Raw genomic sequence first — 27,590 nt, 5'->3', positions numbered from 1 at the left:
TGCAAAGTCTACCATTGTGAGGACGTACCGATTCCCCTTCTGGGAGGTTGGGGAGAGAGGACTGATAATATCGATCGCCACTCGCTGAAACGGGGTCTCGATGACTGGCATACTTCCAAGAGGTACGCGCCCCACCAGATGTTTTGGTACCGTTCTCTGGCACACATCACACGATCTTACAAAGCGCGTGGTATCGGATCGCACGCCTGGCCAATAAAACTCCTCCATCACCCTATCCGTTGTCTTTTTGATGCCTTGGTGGCCGGAGAGAAGCCCTTCATGGGCCATTTTTAGAACAAAGTCCCGGAGACCGCTAGGAACGACTAGTTGTTCCATCTCCTTCGATGGGAGCCGGCATCGGCGGAAAATAATTCCGTGCACGAGGACGAAGACCGTTTCTGCTGTCTTCACGGTAATTTTCCTGCCAACCGAGTCGGAGCAGGACTGAAGCGTGCGGTCTTCTTTCTGCATCGAAGCGAGCTCCGTTGGGCTTATGTTGAGTGGGCTGATGGAGGCTGCAGGTAGCTGGTCCACGCGTTTTGCCGCACTCGCGCATTCCTCCTCTTTGACGGATGGTGGTGGCGCAAACTGGCTTGGCCTACGTGAACTGTCGTTGACCTAGCTGGACTTCGACTTCCGCTTGGAAGAGGGATGTCCTTTCGGAGAGACGGAAGTGTGTTGCTGACCCTTCCAGTTGACGTCCGGCGCTGCAGCATCACGAACGCCAGCGAAATTTTCCAAAATCACCTCGTAAAGAGGGTTGTCCATGCACGTCGCTGTTACGGGGCCGGTGAAGAATGGGCAGTCAACATACACTTCGGCTTCAGGTAGGCACAGAGCAGTGCGGTCAAGAAGGTGCACAGTGCTCATTCCTCCTGTAAGCTTGGAATCGGGAACCAAAGAACGGTTCACGATTACAGTGTTACAGCCGGAGTCGCGTAACACGGTTACTCGCCTTCCTTCCAGCCAACCGTTAGCGGTAGGCATCCGGTCCTTGGAAGCATGGGAGGTTTTGCGGCTGAGGGCAAAGTTCTTTTGCTCATAAAGGGTTGCCAGCTTGTCCTCATTACCATCGCAACACTCCGTTGGACGGCTCAGCGAACACGACGCTTTGTTGGCATAGTCTACGTTTGGGCATGTTTCCGCTTTGTGACCGGTTTTGCGGCACTTAAACCAGGAAACAGTCTTTTGGCCAGGGAAAGCCCTGGTCTTCGACCAACAGTCGGCTGGCTTGTGCCCTCGCTTGTTACAAAGGAAGCAGTGAGGCTTTCCTTCGATATCCTCGAGGTCAAACATTCTTGGAGGCACTGGCGGCTTGCCAGACTCTTTCTCCTCTCGGCGTTTCCCTAGGTTTGTAAGACCTTGGGCCTCGAGGTAGTTGTCAGCATTCTCGGCTAACTGGTCTAGCGTTTGACAGCCCCTTTCCTTCAAGAAAATTGCCAGCTTATCGTGACACTTGCTCAAAAACTGCTCCGAGACTATTTTGTCACGGAGAGCTTCGTAGGTTCTGCTGGTCTTAGCCAGTTCCTGCCAGTTATCGAAATAGCCTAACAAGCGACCAGCGAATTGGTGGCCTGTCTCTGAGTTCTCTGGTTCGGCTCTACGAAACTTGGTGCGGTACCCCTCTTCAGTGTACCGAAATCGCTGGAGCAGGGTCTGCTTCAGCTTAGCATAATTCAGTGCATCATCTGCAGCCATGCGTCCGACGACACTCAAAGCTTCACCAGTGAGGCACAGGTTCAATGAAAACGCGCACTTGTCCTGCGGCCAATTCTGGCTCATTGCCACGCGTTCGAAACGCTGGATGTAAGCGTAAAGTTCATCGCGCTCTTCATTGAACGTCGGGATCAGCTTGTGGGGGCTGTCGTACCCATGGGCGACGCTTGTAGCTGCAGACGTGACTGACTCCGCGCTAGCGTTGGGCTGCTGCTGTCGTATTTGTAACTGGAGTTCAAGGACCGACTGCTCCATTTCTAAGCGAGCTGCCGCTTCGCGATTCGCTTCCCGTTCCGCTGCGCGTTCTTCCCTGAGTCTGGCACGCTCTCTGTCAACAAATTCTTTTAACTCAGTACCGGAGAGGCCAAATTTCTCCAATAGGCTTACCAACTTCTCGAGCTCCATTTTTGTCCGTCACACACACGGTAACAAGGCAAGGCTCTTTAAGGTGGAATTAGGAGCAAAGTCCTGTCGCGGACGCCAGATTGTGATGGACTCGTATGACCTTGTGGGTGTACGACGCGTGAGAACGGTACTCGAGCGGGTAAGAGAAAAGAAAGTATATTAACAGCGCCACCAGGAAACGAGACAGCGGAAAGGCGGTAAAATTGCGAAGCACAACAGCGACAAGACAGTAGTCCGATACCCCTAACCAGCGTTCAATAGAGCGGGAAAAAAAATGTTCTCAAAGCCGCCTCGATGGTGGATGTTCGGCGACGTCGATGGCGGGTCGTCGCCGGTCCGAGACACGGTCGAGCGCTGGCCGTCTGTCGCCAGCTCTGCCCGAGCGAGACGGAAGAAGATGCACCACGTCCTACGTGGCGGGTGCAGCGCTGGTTCCGCACTGGGCCGTGATCCCGAGCCTCGGCCAGTCGTACGTTCACGCCCCGGACGTCTGCGGGTCCCACACGGGTTGGCGAGCCCCGACTCACACGCCTCGAACTACTCGAACGGGATCACAGGAACTGCGGGTCCGCCCCGGTCCTTGCCCGCTCGTCCGCTCCGAGTCTCCGCTGCCGCCCGAACCGCGTTCCACCTCCAACCCTCTTCTTCCTTCTTCACGTCTTCGTGCGCCAGCGCGTGGTCCACTTTTTTTCCAAGAATTATGGCCAATCCTCACACCGACACTTACGAAAGGAGTCCGTATGGCATAAGTTAAGTATGCGTTCTGAATACGGGGGTTAGTGAGCCTTCACGTGTCTGCGCCGTGGGTGGGTACCGGTAAGATGCAGATGTCAGACACTTTCCTGTTCACGGAAACTCGTAATCTGCTATTGATTATGTGAGAATTTCTGCCGAATGCACTTTATGCCATTCTTATCCTTGTAATTATCTCTGCCTCATTGTTGGGCTCCGGGGTCACAAGTTGGCCTAAGTAGATATATTGGCTTTTCACCTCCACTGACTCACCACCGATATTAAATCGCTGTGCTGTTCCGAGGTAAGTGAATGATACTGAGTAAAGTCATTTTTAGGTCCACGGTTCTACTGTCTTTTTCTGGTACGTAAGGATGCTTTGCAATTTGTCCCCACAGTTACTTAACAAGGCAACATCATCGGCAAATCTGAGGTTACTGAGGTGTTCTCCATTTTCCTTACTAATTACCGCACCCAATCCAATCTTTTAAATACTTATTTTAAACATGCTGTGAATAACACTGGATAGATAGATCTCCTTGCCTGACGCCCTTTCGTATAGGTGTATACACCTCTATTTATGAATGATGATGGTAGCTGTGATTACAATTCAGTTTCAGAGTATGTTGCGGCGAATCTGCACAACTGAGATTTTCAGTGTCATCATAAAAATGACGTGTTTATGGTTGACGAAGATAAAAGAAAGTTTTATCCAGAAATAAGCCTCTGAGGATAAGGTGAAGTAACAGCACATTGGGTACAATGGCGGAGTCCTCCAATGAATATGCGCATGGTACACTACCAGGTGGCCTGATGTCTTGATCATACGAACCATTATAAACAGGCTCCACATTACGAAGACTACACCTTTCGCCGACTGAAGCACAGATCAACCAGAATCACCAAAATACTAGCTCTAGTATGCCAAACACTTGCACTTCAAAGCCTTCTACAAGAGCAGTCAATCTATATCACCCCTGTTAGAGAGAAATTCTTATGGTCCAAAAATTGCAGTTTTTGCTTCAAAACGGCACCGTCTATACTATTGCTTGTGTTGGTTGAGAATACTGTGAAGGAAGACATGAAGGAGAGACGGCAAAGCATGAGCGAAGAACGAAGGTGATCGACGTCGAGCGGGGGGAGGGGAATCGCGAGGACGTTCTCGGCGTTATGAGCAAGCGAAGTTTTACGTGGGGGTGGGGAGGACACGCGCTGACGAGGGGCTTCGCCAAACTAAATATTCCGTTCGTATGGTGAGGAGATCCTGCACTGTTTACTCTGGCGTCGTCGCGAATACAAGAAATGTGTCATCTGGTATCTGAGCAATAGCAAACTGGCCACTCAGTTTTTCGACGAGTTGATCACACGATGGAAATGGAGCCGGTGTGGGCGAACGTGCGGAAATAGTGGTCAAGTGGCCGTGAGAAGTCAGATGGACGATTGGCGCCATGGACAAGGATGGTCTGGACACCGATTCAGAGCAGGGCTGGACATGTTCCGGAGCACAGCGACAAAGCAGTCTAGCGTCGGTAATACACACAAGCTCCTACTTTACCATGTCCCGCACCCAATGTTCATGGAGATGGGAGTTCTGCTGGAGGTAGCATCACGCTGCTGTAGCTGGTCATGTATTTCTGTTCGGGCAAGATTACGAATCTCGAAATCTGAAAAGAAGCTCGTACGCTAACTCTCTTGTTTGAGGCAAATGGAGTACAGGTGGTCCAAAAGTTCACACAATGGTTGTATATCCTCAATGGCACTATGTTTCTTTACTGCCACCGTAATAAAGGCGAACGTGGTGATCTTTTTCACGTTTTTCTGCACTTTGTCGGATTTGGACATGTACTTGTCAGCTCGATGGCATGTGTCATGACATCTTCGATATACGTGGAGTACTTCTCGTCATGCTACACCCCGGCTACGAAATTTTGGCTCCTTCCGAAAAAGTAAAGGAAGTGCCCAACATTCGACACAGCTGTTCAATTAGGCTCGTTCAAACAGGTTTGTCGTCCTGTTGGTTTGGAAACCATGTCTTCGCCACTTCGCTCAGCGAAAATGCGACATTGTGCAGTGTGAATGCATTGTCCTATCGGTTCGAACCGCGACCTCTGTTAGTCGATCGAGCCAATTCGATATCGTCACTGCAGAAGCCAGTGAAGAACGGTTCATTGCGCTGGTGGCTATCAAGAGTACTTGTTGGCTGCACCTGTACTGCAGCGTTACTGTTCGACGGCTGCGGTCGACCTGCATGGCTCTGGTGGGCAGTAATAACCACCGACCTCCACAGACCTCACGTCGGGTAAACGTGAGCGGTCCAAGGCACTTTGCACGACTTCAGAGAGATGGGTTGATCAATGAGACTGCCACTACTATACCGATGACACGGAACCTTCAGAGGTGATGGGGCACACGAGGATGATGGTAATATGATAATTATAATGTGCAGAGAGCTATGAGCGCTCGGTGAGGGTAGCACCCCGGTGACTACAGAAGAAGATGATCATGCTGCGTTCACGTGGGAATACCCGAGAAAACACCCCTCAAACTCTCTCTCTGTCTGTATCTCTCTCTCTCTCTCTCTCTCTATATATATATATATATATATATATATATATATAGTCAAGTGTAAATATAGTGATATATAAATATAGTGAAAACCCGTTATGACGAACTCAGTTAAGACGAACACGCGCTACGGTTAAGACGAAGAAAATTTCTGCTCTCTACTAACGTCCACAATGTAGAAAAGCTTCAGTGAAGATGAATGTGTGATAATATGAACTGGACGAGACCATAAAAATTTGTTTGTATGGTAAGGCATTCTTTTTAAGCGGTAGTTTTCTCGTTGTGCATGTCTCAAGTGAGCAAGAATGTTGTTCGTCTTACCTAATACGACAGAACAGGAGTCCCCTATAGTGGACTCTTGTGATTACGAGTTGTAAGGTCGGGAAAGTTCAGGTTGGCTGGAGCTTAGCTGCAGCTCGGCTGTTGGTTTGTTGGAACATTCTGGGACGTGGTCGGGGGGGGGTGGATGCTGGTCCGTTCTTTCGTCTCTCTGAGTGGCATCTTCTAGGCCATCACGGGGGCACCCCGGTCACGCACAAGTAGTGGGAACAGAGGCGGTCCATCGGAAGGCTGCCTGTTGCTTTCTCACGACCTCCGCGTTGTAAGCCCACAGCACCCCTTCTTCTACCTGGCCGGAATCATCTTTTTTTCTCCTGTTCCTCCTTTCTGTGGCGCAGACAAATGCAATAGTGTTTTGCTGTGTTCTCTAATACCATCTGGTTTCATAGGAGAAAGTTGCAGTACTTCATAACATGTCTCGCCCTCTAAAGTTTGCGAAGACGCACACACACATTCCCAACCCGTCACCTCTCCACTTCACCAACAAACACGCACTGGTGGGGGAAAGAACTTTGAGGATATTTACACTCTACTGGAAAAATCAACAGCCACCTTGTCACTGCCCTTCAATGTACTGAATAGTAATGAGTATTCCTGTAAGAACTGAAACACGCGGATCTGCAAAATGTTTCGCACTTCCCAGACACTTCAAAGGTTGGTAGTTGGTTCGCAAAACAGATTCCTTGTCGCATAAGTACAAGTGATACTTTCTTACTGACCAGTGCTGCGCTAAGCATCATCGTTCACCCTTTGAATAAACGCTAACTATAGGGGATAGAGCTCGGGTAGCATAAAAGATACAGGATGATACAGGATACAAGATGAAAGATAGAGGATGATACAGGATGAAATCCAGTACAAGGACGTCACCCAGATTATGGTCGGATGCGTCAGTTGCGAAACAAAGTTTTCCGATTTATTTGGCGCTTGCTGGATATGAACAGAACAAAGTTTTTCTTCAGGACCGAGAAAGCTCTCTGGTGGTTTTCATTCCACAGAATCGGGTTTCTTGCGCTCTTACGGGTCTTTTTGTAAGGGGCTTGGCTTCTTCAGCGAATTGACGGATAAACTGACCGTGCAATTCTGTGACTCCCACGAATGACGCCACATTCTTCTAGATGTAAGGTTGTTTAAAACAAAGGATCTTTTAGCGGCGCCATGTTCATTAGCTCTTCTCGACCATCCCCTAACTTGTGTCCTCAAAAGGAGACACTGTGTTGCCATGTTTCTAGTATTGTTTGGCATGATGGTGAACCTGGTGTTTCGAATTCGCCGAAAAACCCTCTGTAAGATGTGTAAGTGCACACTGCAGCTTTCAGTTGTAATAAAGCCATCGCCAAAGCAGTTACACACAATTGTGGTGCCTTAAGAGACCTTCCGCATAAGTCTAGCGTGTACCACGGCAGCGGTTTTGATTCAAAAGTCATGGATTTGAATAAGTAGAATCACTGACTGCTGCGAAAATGCAGCTTTTCCACGGCATTTACCACGCTTTTGAAAATGCGGTTTTTACCCGGTATTGCGATCTGCCAGTACCATTTCGTGAACTAAAATTTGGAGTAGTAATTCTGACTTGTGCAAGAATGACGTCGATCCGAGGTATCGGTTCACTGTCAGCAACAAGGCGTTTGTTTAGCGCCCTCTAATCAACGCATAGCCACATTGTGTTGTCCGGCTTATCAAAAAGGAACAGTGGAGCTTAGTATGGGGATGTCGTTCGCTGAAATACGTAAACCGTAGCCTGTATTTCCCCTCTTATCCTTGGTTGCCCCTGATTTATAGATTATGACTAAGCGTTTCATTCCGTATGGACACCAGAGGTACTAGAAGCATAAAAGGACGAGAGAACAAAGGAATCGTACTGTGATGAATCGCGAACGAGAGATTGCTCGTGCAGTGGAGAGAGTGGAGCTTCCAAAAGAACCATGCATCTGTGATCGCGAGGGGTTGAAAGACAAGGGCTGGTGCCAAACGGCGGAAAAGGGCGCTATCCGTAGAAAGTATCACGTGAGAAACCTGGCCCTCCTTCATCTCGACCGTCGCTACCCTCCACTAAGGCTCGAGAGCTCATCTCGGCACCGAAATTGCGGCGCTGGTGAGCCGATGGCTGAAGTTTCATTCCGGTTGTTGGGTGCTGTCGCTCCTGCTATTTCAGCAGCTAGAATCACACCGCGACAGAACCTGAGCTGACTTGCGTATCATGCATGACTCTCACACCTCCCGAACTGCGAATATATTTTCTGTACCATCAAACAGTTTACTGTGCTTCCATCTGTCCCAAACCCGTTCTGGTCTATAACATCCGCATATCCACTGTCTTGTGCAAATCCTTCATCCCGTTAGATATAGTATTCGACGTGTTAACAGAGTTCGAGTGCGCCTGCGTGGCTTGTGGCCCATTATTAACAATTGCGGCAAGCCTGCCAGGATATCACCCTTGGGATGTGCGGGAAGAAGTGGAGTGCTGTGAGAACACGTCATGCAGGACTGATTTGAGGAACCTCGTTTTGATCGGGATGCAGCTGGGTCGCTCAGGGTTGGAACTTTGCCAGTGGATCGACACCCAGCGGATGAACCAGCGTGCAGAGTTGGGCAGCTGAAAGACAAGCACTCAGTGAAGTTGCAGAATGTTAAGACTAGGGACGGTGACAAGCTTCCAGATAGCCAAGGAAGCTGCCGAGATAGCCAAGACAGCTGCAGAATTAGAAAAGGAGGGACGGCAAAAAGGTTCCGAGGAAGCCAAGGAAAGTGCCAAGGCGGAAATGCGAATCCTTGAATTGCAGATGTGTCTTGAACAATGGTCGGAACACACTACCACCATTATTGCCGGGAACGAAACCCACCCCAATGAGCCCGTCGTCATCCCGGATAAGCTCCCTTCTCTGATGAAAGACGCGATGACCTACACGCATACTTGCAGCGCTTCGAGTGCGTGGGAACTGGACAGGGGTTGTCGGAGGAAAATTGGGACATAGGTCTCAGTATGTGCTTGTCTCGTGAACCACTGACCATGATTGGCCGTATTACTGCAGGAGAATCGCTTGACTACAGCATGTTCAAGAAAGTGTTGCTCCAGTGGTTCAGATTCAAGTGACCGGGGCGCCAAGAGAAGTCTCGGAAAGGGTGGGCTAATGACGGCGGGACGGGAAGACAGTTTGCGGTGAACCTCTCGAGCTACTTCGAGCATTAGGTGGAAATGGGCAATATTTCGAAAACCTGCGAAGGCCTCCCCAAATTGTAATCACGGAGCAATTATACTTTTGTGGCAACCCGAGACTCGTCGAACGCCAGTGCGCCACCCAGGATGTCTTTGCAGACGTCCGGACCATTTCCTGAAGGCGCAAAATGTTGTGAAATTTGGGAAGCTTCCAACTGACACGACGGACTAGACGAAGGGTGCAGCCAACACACCGGGGAAAGGCAACACAGAAGCATTCTTATGCGATTGTTGTGGACACAAGTGCGCAAGACTGTCGCAGTGTGACCAAAGAAGACGTAAACTCTTCCATGTGCGGAAGCCTAGGTGACAGTTCCGACAATTGTCGAGGCGAATCAGGATATCAAGACAAAGTGACCGAATGTGCCATTTACGAGTCTCCAAGTAGAGCCTCGATAATCAACTCCCATAGAGGCCCGATGTCGGGCGGATCTGGATGTCGCTCAAACTATAATAATACCAGCCGTAGAAATTCAGCATTTCTCATCAAGAGAATGGCAGTTGTCCCTCAACCAGTGCTAGGGAAATTCGCCAGCGTGCTCTGATAAACTTGAAGCGAGACAGCCATCGTCCTCCGGGATGTTCTCGGCGACGATTCTTTGACTGGAATGACACACCGAGTTCTTCACGGCTGCGTCCACGAACTCAAAGAGGCAAAAATACAGGTCCAAACGCCGTATTTGATGGTGGAGAATATCGCTGCCTGCATGAGTCGTCAAATGTACGGCCTGATTCTAGGCCTGATTTAAGGCGTCAGGGAGCCTCACGAACCAGATTTTGACTGGGAGTATGAAGTTGCTGGTGACAGTGATACTACGATGAGCAGCCTTGAACGAACACTACATTCGTAGCCTTGCTATATGATTCCTGCCGTTGCAAGGACTGAACCACCACAGACCACACGTTTCAATGTTTCAGCGTCTTCCTGCAATCCGTTTCAACCAAGTTGGTCTAAACAAAAGAGCAGCCCAGAACTACACTTTGATGTCCTGTTACCGAATAGTTGAAAGGAAAGACTACACTTTCTTGAAAGCGAAGCCCTATTATATAGACAGTGCCAATTGGCAGCGGGAAAGACGTTGAAGCAGATCGTAGTGCCGAATATGTTCCAGGGGTGCATTATCCGAGCCGCACATGAGCGCGTCAAGCCTTGAGATGCGGGATTCGCAAGACTGCTTTCAATTTGTTTTTATGGTTTATAGTCTTTAAATACTTTTAGAGGCTTTTACCGGCCGGATCTGCCAAATGCTGTTCAACGTATGTGCGCTCATGTCACATCTCCAGCAGAAGGACGACTCACAAGTTTCTGCTGCATGCACGCTCAATGAGACGGGCTAATTGAAGCGACTTTGATAGTTTGAGAACAAACCTTGCTTCTGCTTCTATACACCGTCCGTGGACAAACAGGGGGAGAAGCTATTAAACAACTGTAATCATTTTTGTCTGAATGTTGTCACTCTGTGACGCGTGACCAATTTCAGCTCCTGCCTAGTGACTAGTAGAAAAGTTGGTTGGACCCTTAACAGCTTTCGTAAGGTGGGGGTAATATGATGAATGGCCACGCGAGTGATTGGCCGCTGAATGGAGACGGTAAAGCTTCATCGACGACGAAAAGAAGAGGAGCGCGCGAAAGTGATCGCTACGGCTTGAAATACAGCGGCTGGAAGCCAAGCGGCGGAACAGGGCGCGGTCCGTGGAAAGTACCCCGTGAGATGCGTGGGCCACCTTGAACTGGACCGTCGCTACCCTACGCCAAGGCTCGAAAGCGAATTTGGGCACCGTGATTGCGGTGCTGATGCGCCAAATGCTTAAGCTTTCCGGCTGTTGGGTGTTGCCACTCCTGCTGTTTGAGCCGCTAGAATCGCATCGTGGTGGAACGTGAGCTGACTTTAAAATTGGACATTGCTCTCGTACCTTACGAACCGCGAGACTATTTTGCGTATATTCGAAGTGTTGACTCTGCTTCCGTGTGACCCAAACTCATTCTTCCTATATTGTCTCACCGTCTACTATCGCCGGCTTTTTCTTCATTTTTTTTAAATAGTCTTCGATGTGTAACCGCGTTCCAATCCAACTGCGTGGTCCGTGACCCATTCAAAATACCTTCTCCACACTTCTACAAGACAGATATAAGGAGAGCACGGCAGGCTAACACTACATACGCAATAAAGTTTCTATCTGAAAGACAGTAAGATAGGAAGATTCCAGCTTTACAAAATCATTCCCAGCATTTCTTGGTCGAGCATTTAGAACGTTTTACTGGGAAAACAATAGATTAACGATACAACGGTATACTTGAGCCTTTGGAACTTTCGGGATGATTTTGTTAAAGGGCAAGAATACGTATATTTTCTGCCATTTACAAGTCCAAATAGGCTGGGAAGCGTTGGAGTAACCGGCAGCGCGTCTCCGAGAAGCGTAGTCATTCTCGTGCTTTTCCACCAGAGGCATAGCGCCGATGGCAAGTTTGGGTCGAACTGGGGTTGCGCGTCACAATGTATTCTTGCTTAGGGAAAGTGCGCAATACATGCAACAGTGCTTGAGGAACCACAAAGGCGAAACGTGGCCATTTGGTAGATTTCGGGTTATGTGACCCAGACGATAGCAGAAGCTGCACCACGTATTTGTATACGCTGCTCTTGAACAGCCCCATTCCTCATCCGACGCGCATCTCAAATTTGGTATGCCAGTGGAGGCCTAAATATCTGACTTCACCAGGCGGACAAGCTTGTGCTTGGGGATAGAGTGTACTACCGACAAGGAGGGCAATCTATAGTCTTTTTGGCAAGAAGCTGCGTGTTATCACAACCCGCGAAACAACAAGAAAACGGGTATGGCACTGATGGCTGGGGCCACCGTGCTTCCGCAAAAACTGCACGAAGCGTTTTGCCTGGTAGTCAAAAAGGACGGCACACGCCAGAGCTTCAAGTACACTTCATGGCCAATTGTACTGAAATGTTTTCAGTCACTATTTATTCGTTATCACCGGACGTTCTGTTATGAATAAAGTGTCTCGGTATGAGGAGTGTCACTGATTGCGCCCACCATGATTTACGTATTTTATCGAGCGTGTTGCAACAAATAAATTGAAAACAAAACGATGCGGAAATATCCAACAACACCAGATGTATCTATAAAATGTTGAGAAAAATTTTTATTTGCATGTCTAAAGCTTTTACAGAATTAAATATGTGTGCACGTTTCGTACCACTAAAGTGACAATCATAATAATTAAGAACTCTTCAACATTTTGGATATTTTAGCTTCTGCCATAAATATTTTTAGTGCGCTTTTATTAGGAAGAAGCAGTTTTATAAGCGGTAAAATTCTAATGATGATGATGGTTGGGTTTTTTTTGGCGCAAGGCTAGCTGGGGCAAAGAGCGCCAAGCAAAATTATATAAGAGAAAACACTGGCTACTAAAATGTCTAAGCCAGAATAACAGTAAAGTCAAATAAAACCAGTGGATATGGCTGGTGTATAGGGCCAGTGTTGATTACGCATGATAGGATATGAGGTTTAAAAAGTTAACATCAGACAAATATTTAAAAACGCGTTGCACAGAGACGAATGCATTGTCACCCTAAAACAAGGAAGGGTGTTGCGCAATGTGTTGTCCGTATAGTTCCTTGAAGTGTCTGTGTCTTGTGTCGAGTGCCTTGCATGTAATTAAGATATGGACTACGGATAGGCCCTCCCCAGACCTGCTACACATGGGTCTTGGAGAGCCAGTGAGCAGGTGTGAGTGTGTTGCATGTGTATGGCCTATCCACAACCTAGCTAAGGTAACTTCAATGTGTCTGTTGTGGGAGTCAGTAGTGTATGCTCCCAAGTGGGGTTTTATTACGTGTAACTTGTTATCTGTCTGTTCACTCCAGTGTATTTGCCATGCGTTGCGAAGTTGGTGTCTAATGTGTGGCTTCATGTCTGTGTACGGCACTGTTGCTATGTCCACTGTATTCAAGAGTGTACCAGCAGTGGCCATTTGATCTGCGATTTTATTTTCGGCTATTCCACAGTGGCCAGGAACCCAACATATTGTTATTCCAAGACTTGAGGCGTATGCCGACATGAGGGCCTTAAAAACAAGATTGATTACATAATTTTTTAGCGTTTTCTTGACAAAATGGCACTTACCACACTAAGAGAATCTGTAAACACTATGGACTTTGAAATCTGATGTTGAACAATGTGATGTAAAACAAGTAAAATGCCTTGTGCTTCAGCCGTAAAAATGCTGTTGTGGGAGTTCATCTTTTACGCACGTTCAGGTTCGGCCCATGCGCAGCAGAAGACACAGCCGTAGCTGTCTTTGATGCGTCGCAGTAATACTCTGCGCATTGATACTTCTCCTTCAGGAAGAGGAAATGCTGAATAATGGCTACCCTTGGTGCCCTGTTTTCGTCAAATTGCAGAAAGGACAAGTCGCAACAAACTGCCCGGAGCTGCCACGGCGCAATAAAATCAGTAATGGGTGTGTTGTGGATGTGTGAAAATGACACAGCCAGCTCAGAAGCTTCTGCTCTCACTCTGAGAGGGAACTGCATGGAAATAGATGGACGATTTGCAAAGAGCTGCTCTGATGACGCATCATGAATGGTTGAATTAAAAGGATGATTTGTCATAGACATGATTTTAGAGGCATACAACAAGTTAGTGTATGTCCTCTGGTAATACAGGGACCATTTGTGACATTCTGCATACAGGCTTTCAACGGGGATAGTGCGAAAGGCACCACAAGAAAGACGAAGCCCCAAATGAAGCACTGGGTCAAGCATTTTTAGCCTCGTCTTCGTCGCTGACCCATAAACAACACTGCCATAATCCAAGCGAGATCCTACCACTGCAGTATAAAGCCGCAGGAGGAGCTGCTTGTCAGCTCCATAAGATTGGTGTGACAGGACTTTAAGAATGTTAATTGTTTTTAGGCATTTGTGTTTAAGGTGTTTCAAGTGAGGGATAAATGTGAGTTTACGGTGGAATATTATTCCCAAAAACTTCTGTTCCCCTCTGACAGCGATTACTACACCATTATTAGAGATATCAGGGTCCGCATGAATTCCACGCTTCCGGGAGAACACAACACAAGTACTTTTTACAGGGTTCAGTTTAAAACCATTTGTGTCCGCCCAGCCAGCAAGTTTTTTCACCCCAAGCTGGACTTGGCGTTCACAAATTGAAAAGTTACACGACTTAAAAGATATTTGAATGTCATCTACATAAACAGAACAGGAAATGGTTGGTGGCAATGCCTTCCGGAGCGAGTTCATCTTAACAATGAAGAGTGTGCAGCTCAGGACACCGCCTTGAGGAACGCCATTTTCCTGCATATATACATTGGAAAGTGCACTGCCAACCCTCACTCGAAAGGTCCTTTCCGACATGTAGCTAGAGAGGCTGTTCAGCATGTTGCCGGACACACCAAACGACTTGAGGTCACTGAAGATGCCATACCGCCAGGCAGTGTCATAGGCCTTTTCCATATCAAAGAAGACTGTTATGCAAAACTGAATATGAATAAAGACATCTTTTACATACGATTCCAACGCAACCAGTTGATCTTTGGTGGATCTCCCAGCCCTGAAGCCAGCCTGGCAGCTGTCGAGAAGACCATTGTACTCTAAGAAGTACATGAGTCTCCTATTGATCATCTTCTCGAACAGCATACACAGGCAGCTTGTGAGGACGATACGACGATAACTTGTGGGAGAGGATGGGTCCTTCCCCTCTTTCAAAAAGGCCACTACGATGGCCCCCCTCCATGACCCTGGGAAGTGCCCCGAAAGAAATATTTTGTTGTAGAGGTGAAGGAGGATTTCAAGTGTGTCTGTGTGCAAGTGTTGAATCATAGTGTCTGTAATGTTGTCTGCGCCTGGAGCTGAAGGTTTACATGTACTAAGTGCGATCTTAAGCTCATGCAGTGAGAAGGGGGTGTGATAAGATGACGTCGACTTATTACTGTCTCGCAAGGACTTCTTCTCACAGGATGTTTTGTGTTTTATGAAAGTGTTGGTGTACTGCGCTGAACTGGACACATGTTGAAAGTGTTGTGCGAGTGTGTTAGCCTGGTCTTCCAGTGTTTCCCCTGTTGTACTAACCAAGGGCAGGCTGTGTGTCTGTTGTCCTTTTAGTTTACGTATTCGTGTCCATACTTTTCGCGTGTCTGTGTATGAGTTGATGGAAGTGAGGAAGCTAGTTTCCTTTTCGCCTCACGACGCACTCGCTTCCCAAAAGCATTTGCCCGTTTAAAAGAAATGAGGTTATCTGACGTGGGGTACTGGCGAAGGACACCCCACGCCTTATTCTGGGCCTCTCGCGCCCGCCTACAGCCCTCATTCCACCACGGCCTCCTTTGGTTACGCGGAGCGCTGGAGGCGTGGGGAATAGACTTTTCGGCAGCGTCGAGGATGTGCGCCGTGACGAGTTGGGCTGCTTCCTCCACTTGTAGGTGTTTTATGGATGTGTGGTGTAGTTGAGATGTTTGTGTGAATGTGCTCCAGTTTGCGCTTGATTCATTAAACCTTTTATGGGAAGATGGACTGCATGGGCCTTTACCTATATATGTTAGGGAAGTGGGGAAGTGGTAACTACCATATGGGTCAGTGCCCACGCCCCTCTCAAGACATGGAAAGAGAACTGCGGAACCACCGCCAAGTCGAGATGCGAGTATGTATTGTGTCCTAAGTTATGGTATGTGGGCTGTTTTTTCTTGAAGAGGCATGCTCCGGAGGATGTAAGAAACTTCTCTATCAGGCGACCTCGGGCATCCGCTCTGGAGAAGCCCCAAAGAGAGTTGTGCGCATTAAGGTCGCCTGTTACTAGGTATGGTTCGGGCAGCTGGTCGACCAGCGCCTCGAAATGACAGCTCGAAAGTGCATGATCAGGAGGAATATATATTGAGCATACCGTTACCAACCTAATAAATATTATTGTTCGAATTGCTACAGCCTCAAGGACAGTGTTCAGAGTGACAGGGTGGCAAGCTAAGGATTTCCGGGCAATTATGGCCACACCGCCAGAAGAGTGTGTGCAGCCATCCCTGTCCTTTCTGTATACCAGGTAACTATTCAAGAAATTTGTGTGCTTGGAATTCAGATGTGTTTCCTGGACACACATTAAACTTGGCTGGTTGGCATGCAGTATTTCGTATACATCGTCAAGATTTTTTAGAAGGCCTCTACAGTTCCATTGAATTATGTTTTCTCTTCCCATTATTTAGTGTGAGAGCTACTGGAGCGTGTGTGTTTGTTTGTGTCGTCTTTCGGGGCTGTGACTCTCACCCTTTTTGGCTTGTCGGGAGGCTTTGGCGTCGGGACGCGTTCCTTGCGCTGCGTTGCAGGCAGGAACGGCCCGACATCCATCTCGTCGTCGGATGTCCGCGGGGTGCCCGACGGACCCGGCCGCCTGGACTTGGCCCCCCCTCGGGAGCCCTTCGTGTGAGCCGCCACCGCCGAGGGCGTCAGTGGCGCCAAAGGTGGCACAGGCGGTGCGGTGGGAACCGGTGCGGGGCCAGTGGTGTTCACCACCTCGGTACCCTCCAACGCACTGGAGGACGGGGAGACAGAGGCGGGAGCGGCACCTGTCCCGACAGAAGTGGTGTGCGCCGCAACCGCTGCTGCCTCAGCAAGCGGCGTGATGCCGGGTTGGGCTGCTTGAGGCAACCCAGCGGGGGGCGGGGGCGGGACCAGGTCAGACTCGCTGAACTGGGTCCCTGTGGACACCAGACGCCGCTCCGCCCCCCGGTGAGCCGCGTCGGCTTACCTCCCCAGGGGAAAGAGGCGAACCTCTTTCGCGCCTCTGGAATGGTAAGGTTCTCAGTTACCTTGATGTTTATTATCTTTTTCTCCAGTTGAAATTTTCCCACTTGCGGGAGTACGCCTCATGCGTCCCGCCGCAGTTCACACAAGACAGGGTATCAGATGAACAATTGTCACTAGGATGATCGTGCGCCGCACATTTCGCACACGTCGTTCGGCCACGGCAAGAGTTCGTACCGTGCCCGAACCGCTGGCACTTAAATCAGCGCCGCGGATTCGGGATGTACGGACGGATGGAGCAACGGATAAAACCTGCATATATATGTTGTGGGAGAACTGCGCGGTCAAAGGTCAAGATGATGTGCTTGGTGGGAATCTCCTTGTTGTCTCTACGGATAGTGATGCGTCTCACGGCAGTGACGCCCTGATCCTTCAAGCCGGCAAGGAGATCCGCATCCGTTTCGTTCAGGAGGTCTGTCTCCGATATCACACCCTGCGAGCTGTTGAGGCTTCGATGCGGTGTGACCCTGATGTCTAGATCAGCCAGTCTAGTCTGAGCTAGAAGCTTTGCAGACTGCTGCTTGTCATTTACCTCGATGAGGAGTTCACCAGTTCTTTGTTTTTTGGCCTGATATGATTTTCCTATTATGGCTTCAAGATATTTTGCAATCAAGAAGACTGACTGAGATGCAAATGGGTGGGTTGGATTGAGGGATTCCATGACAAGAAATCGAGAAAAATGATCCGGTTCAGGAAAGGTTAACGACGGCAATGGGGGAAAGGATACTTCGGGGCGGCCCCTTTTCAGGGACCGATCACTGTTGGGGGGGGGGTTTAGACAATACCATAAAGCATAGTATAAAGGCAGGGAGACGGGGGTACTTTCTCCTTTGACCTTACCCTGGTAGTCAAAAAGGTCCCGGAGCTCCCTGCCTGGTAGACAGGCAGGGAGCCCATTGGCCGGAGCTTGACCAAGGCTCCGACGGCCACCGTTTACAGCGTCTACCCTTCACCTTTAAACACCTCGCCATGGTTGGACACGGCTTATGTTGGGAGCTCGGGGTCCGCGGGGTTGCTGCTCACCGTCACCATGAATACTCAAGGTGCCCCGTGCGGGGGCGGTAAAATTCTAGTTAATCTGGAAATAAAAAAAGCATTTTGTTTGTGGTCTGGCAGATGCAACACATTTATAGCACTGCAGTCCTCGCACTAATATTAAGAGTACCTGCAAAGATAAAAAACGTTTCCCAAAACTTTTTAGCATGATTATTGTTATTTTATGGGAAGCGTGAATGTTCCTAAGACTCACGCACTGCTTATGTTGATATTAGGTTCTAATTTAAGCGCCAAACTAGAAAACAATAGATTTAGGCGGATAATGAATTGTCAACACTTTATTTCAGTGCACTTCTTTTCACTGCGAAAAATAAATCTGCAATACACTTCTCCGAAAGACGGTATTTGACAGGAAACCTTAACTTTTTTTATCACGTGAAAAGTAATTTTGCCATCTTTCCACAGTCATCGTCGCTTCAAGCATTTTCATGCCTAACGTTCTTCAACGTAAACGTAGCTCCGTAGGGAAATTTCGTTTTTTGGTAACAAACTCTCCTTTTATTTGGAACACCTAAATGTTCAACTCTGTATCAGCATTGACCACGGGAAGCCAGTGACAGACTTCGAAAATAAGATAAGGAATGAGTCCACTTTGTGCACTACTAACCATACCGGTTAACGTCTGATGAGTCTCCGTTTGGTCTCCCGATTTTCTCTTATGGCAGAAGATATTATGGAACACGTGGTCTTGAGCTGTCAGTGCAAATGTTTTTCAAAAACCATTTTCTTTAGCTTTAAATCATTTGTTGCACAGTTTTGTTCCTAGCATTTTGTTTGCTTCATTATACCTTTTGATATTAAACTCTCTTCTTACGGAGTCAATACATTTATGGTTCATATTTTGCTACATAATACAATTTCTTCTAACATGTCTGCAATTGCGGATATAAAGCTGCCAATTTCGAGCACAAAAAGAGAGGCAGCGCTTATAGGAACAATAAAATAGTTGAAGTTTAAAAAAATGTTTTCGTAGATCGCCATACTGCGAGGATGCGGAAACAACACAGTAGCCGGCCCTTGTCCCTTCATCGGAGCCCCGGCTGTTGCACTACAAATAGATTTCAAACATTTCCGTGGTCGGTACTGCAATACTGACCAGTCCGGATAGTTTTTTCGGCAGCCTTTCAAATCTCTCCGAAAGTGAACCGCGTTAGGACGCACTCTAACCCGCGCACGTGGGCTTTGAACTCTGCGTTTGTAGCGCCAGCTACCGTACGTTCACAACTTGCGGCACCGGCGCACGGGAACTATTGTCTTGGTATTGTTTTTGAGCTCCTTATCTGGCGGAAGCCCACGCGCAAGCCCAGACGTCGTCGACAGGTCCTCACGATGCGCGCGCTCAAGTAGGCTCGGTAATTTTGTAAACTCCTCTAAGCATGCCCGGAATCATCTCAAACTGCCCAAAATACCCTTTGTAGCGTAATACTCGAGCAACTATACGCAATAAAAAAAGCTACAAGCCCAGCCACTCTGGCGGTCGTTTCACCAATGTAGTACACAGAAAGATTCTTTGTTGCCCAGACAACCGGCGGCGGATCATCCTTATCTGGGTTTCTAGGATGCAGTATTCAAGCCTGCAACTGTATAACGGAGTTGCTATTGTCAAACGAATCCGGGAGTGCACAGTGTATACCTGACAAACAGGCAGGGTTGACTACAAGTTCACACCGCTTACAAGCCTTCTAGGTGACTGCCGTAGATGTCGCAGTGCCCAAATATGAATTTCTCGCGCCGAGAAACAGTCCAAGTGGTTCCCAGTGCCACGCCCGTCGTTTGCAGAGATACGAGATCTGCCCTCTGTGTGCCTAAAAAATTGTTTGGCTGCTCTGGCACGTAGTTGCCGTCAATGCAAAGCGAATGGCTGAGATGTCCCCATGCACTTCTATGCAAAGAGCTGCACCATAAAAGAGGCCACTTGTCCTGAAGTGAAGGGTCCATGCTTCAGCGTAAAAGCAATCCGAACCTATGAGAATAGGTACTGAGTTTATGGCACCAGCGACAGAGTTTGCAGAGCGGCCTGCTCCAAAAAGGCCGCAGTGTCACCGTGCGCTTAAGCGGTTATCGATTCCTAATTATCTTACTATTGTAGACGTGTTTTTTCAAAGGGCAAACATTTTCACTTGTGTTTACCTCTCTAATACAATACGTAATTTTTTGCCTTCACTAATGAAACTCAGAAATATCCACATAATTAAAGAAAGATATTAGGCATACTTCACGGCTTGCCAAGCCAGTTGGGTCGAATTTTTCATTGTATTTTTTTTGGAACTGCTCCTTTACTTTTCAATGCCTGCGTCTCGATCCAGAATATAAAATGGCGTTCTTATGAGAAAATGCATAACATACGTTGGAGAGCCGAGTTGTAAGCCCATCAATAAACACTTTTGATAAGCGACATTTAATTAATATCCTGTGCAAGGCTTCACAACGCCGAACCTTTGAGATTCTGCCATATATTACCTTAACACAAATAAGCCGGGTTTGAGCGTGAAGCCTGCGACTTCTGAGGCTACATCCAATGTGTACGCTTGATGGACAAAATGACAAAATCACAATGGCATTGTGTTCGTTCACTGAGAATAAAAATATCTCTAAGCACAAATGGGCAGCTTTAAATGTCAGAATAAAATATGTTTCGTGCATCACAAGGTTTCCCTAAAAATTAACTTTAAAAGTGAATGACATAGCAGAAATATACGTAACAGCTTCATACCATACTTCAAATAAACAAAGATGACATACATAAACACCCACAAACGTTTGATTTTTGCTAAGCGGGAACGTTAGCGAAAGCCGCCGTGATAAATGATGTGTTATTGATGTAGCAGCTTCTGAACTCGAATTCACATTTCAGAGATTGTATATATTTAGTGTATTCTAAAAATATTTTTAGTTCCATTTTTATGCAAGATGCGCATTATAACAAAACACCTCTCGTGTTATTTGAGAACAACGCAAGAATTTGAACAAAAGCATTCCCGAAACATCGAAAGCCGCGACGTTCCTCTTTAGGTGCGCAGAAAAATATTTTAGTGCACTCTAACAACCCTCCGTTAATATGTATGTCATACCATTATATTTATTTTAGGGGTGACTGACGACGCCGTGGAAAAGATGGTGTTTCTAACCTCAAAGGGCAACTGTGGAATCTTTATCACATACAACAACACAAAAGGTAGGTATGCACTAGAAAAGCAGACATGTATTCACTATAGCTCAAACTGTCCGTTTGACACCTTCACCCAAGGCAGTGAAAAGGAATGGTGGCCTTATTAGTTGCGTAAGATGCTCGACTCTGGGAGCAGTGGTAAGAAAAGCTGCGATTATTTTCAAGAGTCACGCAAGTAGCATCCCCTAAAGATACTCGTAGTTCTTTATTACTGAAAAAAATTAGGGAATATATTGAGTCAGAAGAGAAGGAGCTATTTTTGTATGCTGCTTTTGTGTTTTATGTGAAAATGCAGTGGTGATGAAATCTACTGTCGGGTGACCACATAGGATGCACCTCCAAGCTGGGAGTAATTTTAAGATTTTAGCAATTCTACCAAACTGCACGGATAACCAAACAAATCATACTATTTGTTTGCTGAAAGCTGGCCCATACCCCTTACGGCTGATCACACATTTGCCACATTACGAAACGCAGTTCGTTGAGCTTTTGGTGGTCGCATGGTAAGTTGGCTGAGAGGCTATAAGAGAGCTGGGGCAATGACGAACATCGTCTCATACCCAACTTATGTCCATCATCAAGGCACGTCAAACGTCATCATCAAGGCACGTCAAGGCACGTCATCATCAAACACATCAAGGCACGAACGGAAGAGTGAAGATAAGGTATTACTACTTTCTTAACACTGAATTTTTGTTTGCATAAAGCTAACGCCCAAAACATGCAGCCGAACACACATTGGCCAAAATAACTCCAATCACACCAACGCAACACGACAGCCACAATGCAATAACAATTGACTTCAGACGAATGCCCTACTGCTGATATCCCCGAATTTTTTTGGACTGTTACGCCAGGTAATCTTTTTTCACAGGCTAAACTCCCACTACTATTTCGGCACAGAACATGGCATCATAAATAATTTCAATTGTGTTTTCATCATAGGCTCATTTTTGTATCAAAATATGACCGAGATACTCCAAACTGTCTGCACACATTTGAAACAGTGCATTGCATTCGAGGGGTTTCCAGGCCCCAAATCTCTGAAAAATTTATGCATTAAATTAGCCGTGTTTAAATTCCTCAACATACTCTCCCCACATTGGCAAACGGAATCTAAGAGGCCAGGGACCACAGCATTACACAGTCCAGCTTGCTCCATATCTTAGCATATTCCTGGTATACAAATCGGCTATGCTGAGCCATGGTATTTGCCCAAAAAGCTCGGATGCAGTCACTTTTGAGTATTTAAGCTGAAGACAACAATATTAGACAAGTTACAAGCAATATTCTGACGCTCATTTCAAGCACCAGTAATGCGGGGATGTCTTAATGGAATCACGCCACGAATGGTATTTTTGCAACCCACTCAGCTGAACCCGAGAAAATGCTTGATTTACCTTTTTTGTTTCTCGCACAAACTTGTCGCACACTTTATCAACATATTTGGCTATCTGTCTGCCTGAAGTGGGCTGAAGTGGGCCTGAAAGCAGATTCCGCAATTTATCAATGCACATTTTAATCAAATAAGTGAAAGAACCAAGACGGAAAAGCGTTTTCCAAGTACAATTTGTGCATGTAAATCGAGCCTATGTTTATCGATTGTGTTCATGCTCCAAGGCATTGCGTTTACTTTTTAATTCTGAATATAATGGCGGCAATGTAACTCCCAAGATAGCGAAAAGAACATTTCCACTGCCCGCTATACACAGTTTTGTACATAGGTTTGTTTTTAGATGAATTATGACAGAGGCCACCAAAGCGCTCTATGACACCTTGTATGCAGTCTGTTTTGATAAATTACTTGAATATTCATCGGGAGGAAAGGATTTGAAATAAATTCCTATTTTATGTTCCGCAGCTAACACGGCAAAACAAATAACAAGGTGGTCTTGTCTGGCAATTTGTAGTACAGTCTTTATCAAACACAGAAAAGGTCTGATACAATAATTAACTACGACGCTGCTTCGCACCGCACACACTTTCCCTTTGCTTGCGCTGGTATTCTTTGAAAGGTAATAGTATCATTACCCTAACTACGTATGGTAAAAGCACAATTTAGCCTATCTGCTCAACTTGAACAGAATGGCCTGCCACAGTATTTCTAAAATATTTTATAATCATGCACAATTTTATTTAACAAAAGAAACTCCTTTCAGGCTCCTAGACTAGTAAATAGGTTTTAAAGTTACAATATTTAACTAGGTGTGCATACAGATGGCTTGGCGGTATGTATATTTGATTGTGTGTAGCGCATCTGACATTTTGCGTGCTATCTAATTACTATTAGTCATAGTTTGTAATGTGGCAAATTGTAAAAGGTCATGACAATGCTTGGGAAGTGGTTACAGAAAGCTTGAATTCGCAATGTTACTGCGGTGTTTTTTAACTGCGACATTTGGGGCAGCTTATCAAGCAATGTTTGGCTATGTCCAAAAAATGGTACCTAGATATAAAATAAACCTTGCAACAGTGATTTTATTTAGGTGTCGTATAACCGCTTTGTTGCAGTCAAAAACATTTTTTGCTTACTTATCCAAAAACGCATGTTTAGCTTAACTCGGCCAACTCTGCCTTTGATCTTGCTAGTTAACTATTTAAAATGTGTATTTGTAATCAGGTTACGAATTACTCTTAGAAAACAAATGTTACTCAAAAAGAGTTAAGTTTTCAACAAACCTTTTTTTGTGCAAGTTTTTTCTGGACTGAACTATTAAACTAGTTTTGCACTCTTTATTTGACGGTTTTTTTGTAATTTGTAAAAAAACTTGAAAGCAACTATAGCCGTAACTTTGCATTTCATTGATCACAACATACCAAAATTCGTTCACAAATCCTCCCGTGTACGGCACACAAATAATGTTACCGCATTTACCCAGGAATATTTGTGTAGCATATTAGTAATTATGACACGGCGTTACCAGCTTGAGTGTTTTCATCTCTTGTTGATGCGCTACGACAAGTGGCGGTTTTTATTAAAACTTCTGCGTCAGTATATACCAGACGTTGGCGTTTCTTGTCTTTTATATTTTATTTAAACAATTTACTGAAGAAAGTGCACTGTTCAACCTAGCTTACTACACAAAGTTCTTATAATAGATTGAATAACACAACTAAATATATATTATGTTGACTTTTTGCTGGCAGTTAGCATGTACTTTCTTGCGCCAACTTTTTTAGTATGAGAAACTATTTTTTTTCAGGTAAAGGCAATAAGAAATGTTGTCTTAAATACAAAAATATAAAAGACGGAGATAACGAATACTATGAATGCAGAGATGCTCATGAGAGAATCTGCTCCAAAATTTCAAACGTTTTTAATCCTTGTGTATAGGGTTGCTAACACCCCGCATGTACTTTATGAAAAGCATCAACCCTGTAATATTGTAGTTTTGTGATCCTATGCATCAATAAACTAGAAAATAGTTTGTTGTTTATTTGGTTTAAGATTGTAGTCGGCTGCAAATGCGCAGAGAATTAGTTAAATCTGAAGGACAACTTGCTCATAGTATATTTGGCAAGCCATAAATAAATACTGTTTATGAAAAAAGGTGGGGTTAGTTCAGTCACATCGGAATGGCTGTGTGGCATGAGAAGTGTCTGTGTAGGTGGCAACGATAGTATTAGTTGCACCACCAGTGTTGAAGACGAAGACCTGTCAGCAATATCGCCAGTGACAAGCCATCCAGACTGAATCTGCTTTATCTTGAATCGCAATTGCTGCATCTCGTACGCTTTTTTCTCTCTGACCAATCGACTCTGCATGCCTCTGCGGGGTCAGACACAATGAATTGATTGAGGACATTGTTGTTGGTTGGAATATGGCCAAGGCGAATGCCACTTCTTCGACTTCGAGGCAGACACCTGTGGCAGGATTCTAAAAGCCGAGGAGATTCCCATCGGCCACTAATGCAACCAGAGGTCTTTGATTGTTGCGGGCACCACGTATGGGCAGAGCTGCAGCATCCGTGTAGAGGACCGGTTGTAGCGGGATGGACGATAGGTGAGCTTTGATGATACAAGTTCATTTCGGCCTGCGGTCGCGATATTGCGTTGGATGCATATTTCTGGGCATGAGATGGACATGTATTCTAGAACACCAAATTGTCGGTAAGGAGTGCTTTACTATGCTCTAAGGGGGCCTGTACTTGGGGAGGCCCTGGCGTCGGAGAACGTGTGCCCCGGCCTGTGTTTTTTTGCGCCTTCTTTATTGACACTTCAGACGGGCGTAGATTAGTTCATCGATAGTATTACAGAAACCCAGTTCTTGAAGTCTGTCTGTAGTGGACCATTATGGCAGGCCCAGCAACTATTTATAGCATTTATATTTATTGACGTTTATAGCGTCAGTTTCACGAGCCGAAAGAGGGGCTATGGTGAGCTGTGAATGATTCGTGTAATAAGGAGAGCCTTCACAATTATCGTTATCTCCCAATCTGTCATACCACGTTTTCTACTTGCGTATATTTTAATTACAGACTTACTTGTGCGTAATTGGAATTCAGGTTTTGAATAGTGATGGCATTAGTTCTTAATTTTTTGGGTGCAGCGAGAGGATGCGAATGTAGACCACAACAAGCATCACATAACCACCAACTTAGATTGATGATCTGTTAGAGCTGCGAACTTTGCTGAGGCGTTTGTGGTCGTCCAGTGGAAGCAACCCTGATTTTTGTGGGGAACATTGAAGACCCAAGCAACGGGTGATGTTCTCAACAACGGATGCCGCATCTTGTGGTTTTTGGGTTATGGTCGTGATTCGTATCACCTCCAGGTGGTCCAGAGTGTAATGTAGTCAATGTAGAGAATTGCTGTACGCATTCTACTGTCTGTAGTTGACCGAGAAGTTTGAAGAGTGCCAGGTTAAACAACAGTGGCGGCAGTACTTCTCCCTGGGGTGTTACTCTAAACCCGAATGTAGATTTAATCGGAAGTGAAGGTCAAGATGATAATATCTGCCGCCGTTTACCTCGCGAGAAATTCCTTCACTTCTCATGTGCCACACCGGGTGTCGTTCATGTTTGGAAGGATAGCTTGTGCAGGACATTATCGAACGCTCTTTTGAGGTCCAAGGTCAGTATCGCCTCGTGGGTGCTTTTACCATATACATTTATCACTTGACTTTTTAGGTGGAGCGAGACGGCTTGGGAAGAAATATGTCTCCGGAAGCCAAACAGCGTGTTGTGGAGCTGTCCGGTAACTTCGAAGAAATGTTCTAGCCTCTAGGTTTCTAATACATTACGCGAGGGAGGTGAGACGAGCTTGATCACGACTGGAAGCACATTCTTTCCAGCTGTCACAAATCTTGACCCTCAGCTCCTGTATTTCTATAACGGCGCCCAATCTGGTATTCGGTTGGGCGGTACAAGGAAGGTGAAGGGTTTTTTCTGCCCGTTTCTACATAGAGTTGTGTAAGCTGAGCGAAGAGGCCTTGCTTCCGGCCATATACATATACCAAAATTCGGGCCATTTTGGGACCTGTGACCGCTTTGCCTGAGTTCGGATTGAGGGTGTACTTTAGGTAGTTCCAAGTTTTTCGGTGACGGGGGCTTTCCTTCATTCGTACGCAGATATTGTGCCATCGGTCATGTTGTAATTTGTTAGCTGGTCCTCTGCTAGCCTCGTGATACTTCCTGTACTCAATCCAAGTCTGCAATTCTTATTGTGTTTTTTTTTCGTTTAAATTTTCGTATACATGTCCTTCAGACGAGGATTAGCCGGAAGGGAGCTCCTGGTCTCATCGAATTGCGAGGGTTAGTTTTCGTACATTTCTGGACGTTGTCGAGATGCCTTGCACTAGGGTTTTGTAACTTGGTACATATTCTCCATCTCTTGCAGCTTCCAGGGTGGTCTTGATCCATTTACGATGTTCTCAAAATTGACCCCAGTATGTCTGGCGAGCAGTGCGATTGGTCGCCTCGTAGATGTTTCGTCACACAATTGTTATTATCCTGGGCTGGTCTGCCCCCAGTGTTTCTTCCGTTACGCACCACTGACACTCAATGCCAGGGCTCACTATAGTCGCGTCTGGGGTGTGCATCTCGAGTTCGCAGACCTCCATCTCTTGCGGGCGTCATCGATTCATTAACACGGGAAGTTATTTTTAGTCAATGGAGTTTATAAGGTTGGTTTCAGGAAGATATTCTATATCGTATCCAACGGGTGCGCCGAGTGCACGTCACCTAGCATGAGACGCTTGGTTCCAGCTGCGATGGTCTTGATTATGTCGATGGCAGTTTTGTAAATGTAAGCAGAGACATTGGGCCTGAAGTACGTGTTCACGATGAAGAGCTTCTGCGATCGCACTGCGGTGCTTCTAGTGGAGATCTTGGCGACAATCTGTTGGCATCCCCTTTGCGTCGTGTCGATCTGGGTGGAAGCTATCGTTTTTCTAATAAGGGTCTTCGTGCTCTTTGTAGTCGGGTCATTGTAAACATATTATAGAGGCAAGGAGGTTTTGCAGCGAGTTTCTTGAATTGCACAAATGTCGTGTTGACAAGGCGTGAGGTGAATGTAATTGGTGAGAGTTCATATCTTCTGTCGCTGCCCTCTACAGAACTATTGCATACTATTA

The 27,590-nt window shown here is 46.4% G+C and overlaps 1 long non-coding RNA gene across 3 annotated transcripts in view; it reads left to right on the top strand.

Moving 5' to 3' along the window:
• LOC144141354 (uncharacterized) overlaps nucleotides 1-27,590 on the top strand; it is a 100,101-nt gene that overhangs the window by 42,189 nt on the left and 30,322 nt on the right. The window contains exons 4-5 of one of the 3 annotated variants that reach the window (XR_013316544.1): nucleotides 20,936-21,022; nucleotides 24,220-24,453. This is a non-coding gene — a long non-coding RNA (uncharacterized LOC144141354). Of the gene's footprint in view, nucleotides 1-20,935; nucleotides 21,023-21,598; nucleotides 22,648-24,219; nucleotides 24,454-27,590 lie in introns of those variants that run through there. The other 2 variants (XR_013316545.1, XR_013316546.1) reach the window with 2 other exon arrangements.

Source organism: Haemaphysalis longicornis, unplaced genomic scaffold (assembly GCF_048455015.1).
Source record: "Haemaphysalis longicornis isolate Haplotype H1 unplaced genomic scaffold, Haemaphysalis longicornis Haplotype H1 scaffold_6, whole genome shotgun sequence".
Taxonomy (NCBI): Eukaryota; Metazoa; Arthropoda; class Arachnida; order Ixodida; family Ixodidae; genus Haemaphysalis; species Haemaphysalis longicornis.
The sequence above is the reverse complement of the archived record's forward strand: the minus strand, read 5'-3'. Positions and strand labels throughout refer to the sequence as shown.